This window comes from Triticum urartu, chromosome 2 (assembly GCF_003073215.2).
Source record: "Triticum urartu cultivar G1812 chromosome 2, Tu2.1, whole genome shotgun sequence".
Lineage (NCBI taxonomy): Eukaryota > Viridiplantae > Streptophyta > Magnoliopsida > Poales > Poaceae > Triticum > Triticum urartu.
This window is the reverse complement of record NC_053023.1, coordinates 732,007,638-732,011,564: the sequence shown is the minus strand read 5'-3', so window position 1 is coordinate 732,011,564 and position 3,927 is coordinate 732,007,638.

Sequence of the window (3,927 nt, the reverse complement as noted above, 5' to 3'; positions counted from 1 at the left end):
GTGAACATATACTCAGAATGTCTGGGTATCATAATCACTTGACTCAACTGGGAGTTAATCTTCCTGTTGATAGTGTCATTGACAGAGTTCTTCAATCACTGCCACCAAGCTACAAGAGCTTCATGATGAACTATAACATGCAAGGGATGGATAAGACAATTCCCGAACTCTTCGCAATGCTAAAGGCTACGGAGGTAGAAATCAAGAAGGAGCATCAAGTGTTGATGGTCAATAAGACCGCTAGTTTCAAGAAAAAGGGCAAAGGGAAGAAGAAGGGGAACTTCAAGAAGAACAGCAAGCAAGTTACTGCTCAGGAGAAGAAACCCAAGTCTGGACCTAAGCCTGAAACTGAGTGCTTCTACTGCAAGCAGACTGGTCACTGGAAGCGGAACTGCCCCAAGTATTTGGCGGATAAGAAGGATGGCAAGGTGAACAAAGTTATATGTGATATACATGTTATTGATGTGTACCTTACTAGAGCTCGCAGTAGCTAATGTTTGCAACTCGAAACAGGGACTATGGATTAAGCGAACACTGGCCAAGGACGAGGTGTCGATGCGCGTGGGAAATGGTTCCGAAGTTGATGTGATCGCGGTCGGCACGATACCTCTATATCTACCTTCGGGATTAGTTTTAGACCTAAATAATTGTTATTTGGTGCCAGTGTTGAGCATGAACATTATATCTAAATCTTGTTTGATGCGAGATGGTTATTCATTTAAATCAGAGAGTAATGGTTGTTCTATTTATATGAGTAATATCTTTTATGGTCATGCACCCTTGAAGAGTGGTCTATTTTTGATGAATCTCGATAGTAGTGATACACATATTCATAATGTTGAAGCCAAAAGATGCAGAGTTGATAATGATAGTGCAACTTATTTGTGGCACTGCCGTTTAGGTCATATCGGTGTAAAGCGCATGAAGAAACTCCATACTAATGGACTTTTGGAACCACTTGATTATGAATCACTTGGTACTTGCGAACTGTGCCTCATGGGCAAGATGACTAAAACGCCGTTCTCCGGTACTATGGAGAGAGCAACAGATTTGTTGGAAATCATACATACAGATATATGTGGTCCGATGAATGTTGAGGCTCGTGGCGGATATCGTTATTTTCTCACCTTTACAGATGATTTAAGCAGATATGGGTATATCTACTTGATGAAACATAAGTCTGAAACATTTGAAAAGTTCAAAGAATTTCAGAGTGAAGTTGAAAATCATCGCAACAAGAAAGTAAATTTTCTACGATCTGATCGTGGAGGAGAATATTTGAGTTACGAGTTTGGTCTACATTTGAAACAAAGCGGAATAGTTTCACAACTCACGCCACCCGGAACACCACAGCGTAATGGTGTGTCCGAACGTCGTAATCGTACTTTACTAGATATGGTGCGATCTATGATGTCTCTTAATGATTTACCGCTATCGTTTTGGGGTTATGCTTTAGAGACGGCCGCATTCACGTTAAATAGGGCACCATCGAAATCTATTGAGACGATGCCTTATGAACTATGGTTTGGCAAGAAACCAAAGTTGTCGTTTCTTAAAGTTTGGGGCTGCGATGCTTATGTGAAAAAGCTTCAACCTGATAAGCTTGAACCCAAATCGGAAAAATGTGTCTTCATAGGATACCCAAAGGAGACTGTTGGGTACACCTTCTATCACAGATCCGAAGGCAAGACATTCGTTGCTAAAAATGGATCCTTTCTAGAGAAGGAGTTTCTCTCGAAAGAAGTGAGTAGGAGGAAAGTGGAACTTGATGAGGTAACCATACCTGCTCCCTTATTGGAAAGTAGCTCATCACAGAAACTGGTTCCTGTGACAACTATACCAATTAGTGAGGAAGTTAATGATGATGATCATGAAACTTCAGATCAAGTTATTACTGAACCTCATAGATCAACCAGAGTAAGATCCGCGCCAGAGTGGTACGGTAATCCTATTCTGGAAGTCATGCTACTAGATCATGATGAACCTATGAACTATGAAGAAGCGATGGTGAGCCCAGATTCCGCAAAATGGCTTCAAGCCATGAAATCTGAGATGGGATCCATGTATGAGAACAAAGTGTGGACTTTGGTTGACTTGCCCATTGATCGGCAAGCAATTGAGAATAAATGGATCTTCAAGAAGAAGACTAACGCTGATGGTAATGTTACTGTCTACAAAGCTCGACTTGTTGTGAAAGGGTTTCGAAAAGTTCAAGGGATTGACTACGATGAGACCTTCTCACCTGTAGCGATGCTTAAGTCTGTCCGAATCATGTTAGCGATTGCCGCATTTTATGATTATGAAATTTGGCAGATGGATGTCAAAACTGCATTCCTGAATGGATTTCTGGAAGAATAGTTGTATATGATGCAACTGGAAGGTTTTGTCGATCCAAAGGGAGCTAACAAAGTGTGCAAGCTCCAGTGATCCATTTATGGACTGGTGCAAGCCTCTCGGAGTTGGAATAAACGCTTTGATAATGTGATCAAAGCATTTGGTTTTATACAGACTTTTGGAGAAGCCTGTATTTACAAGAAAGTGAGTGGAAGCTCAGTAGCATTTCTGATATTATATGTGGATGACATATTACTGATTGGAAATGATATAGAATTTCTGGATAGCATAAAGGGATACTTGAATAAAAGTTTTTCAATGAAAGACCTCGGTGAAGCTGCTTACATATTGGGCATTAAGATCTACAGAGATAGATCAAGACGCTTAATTGACTTTCACAAAGCACATACCTTGACAAAGTTTTGAAGAAATTCAAAATGGATCAAGCAAAGAAAGGGTTCTTGCCTGTGTTACAAGGTGTGAAGTTGAGTAAGACTCAATGTCCAACCACTGCAGAAGATAGAGAGAAAATGAAAGATGTTCCCTATGCTTCAGCCATAGGCTCTATCATGTATGCAATGCTGTGTACCAGACCTGATGTGTGCCTTGCTATAAGTCTAGCAGGGAGGTACCAAAGTAATCCAGGAGTGGATCACTGGACAGCGGTCAAGAACATCCTGAAGTACCTGAAAAGGACTAAGGATATGTTTCTCGTTTATGGAGGTGACAAAGAGCTCATCGTAAATGCTTACGTTGATGCAAGCTTTGACACTGATCTAGACGATTCTAAATCGCAAACCGGATACGTGTTTACATTGAACGGTGGAGCTGTCACTTGGTGCAGTTCTAAACAAAGCGTCGTGGCGGGATCTACATGTGAAGTGGAGTACATAGCTGCTTCAGAAGCAGCAAATGAAGGAGTCTGGATGAAGGAGTTCATATCCGATCTAGGTGTCATACCTAGTGCATCGGGTCCAATGAAAATCTTTTGTGACAATACTGGAGCAATTGCCTTAGCGAAGGAATCTAGATTTCACAAGAGAACCAAGCACATCAAGAGACGCTTCAATTCCATCCGGGATTTAGTCCAGGTGAGAGACATAGAAATTTTTAAGATACATACGGATCTAAATGTTGCAGACCCGTTGACTAAGCCTCTTCCACGAGCAAAACATGATCAGCACCAAGGCTCCATGGGTGTTAGGATCATCACAGTGTAATCTAGATTATTGACTCTAGTGCAAGTGGGAGACTGAAGGAAATATGCCCTAGAGGCAATAATAAAGTTATTATTTATTTCCTTATATCATGATAAATGTTTATTATTCATGCTAGAATTGTATTAACCGGAAACATAATACATGTGTGAATACATAGACAAACAGAGTGTCACTAGTATTCCTCTACTTGACTAGCTCGTTGATCGAAGATGGTTATGTTTCCTAACCATAGACATGAGTTGTCATTTGATTAACGGGATCACATCATTAGGATAATGATGTGATTTACTTGACCCATTCCGTTAGCTTAGCACTTGATCGTTTAGTTTGTTGCTATTGCTTTCTTCATAACTTATACATGTTCCTATGACTA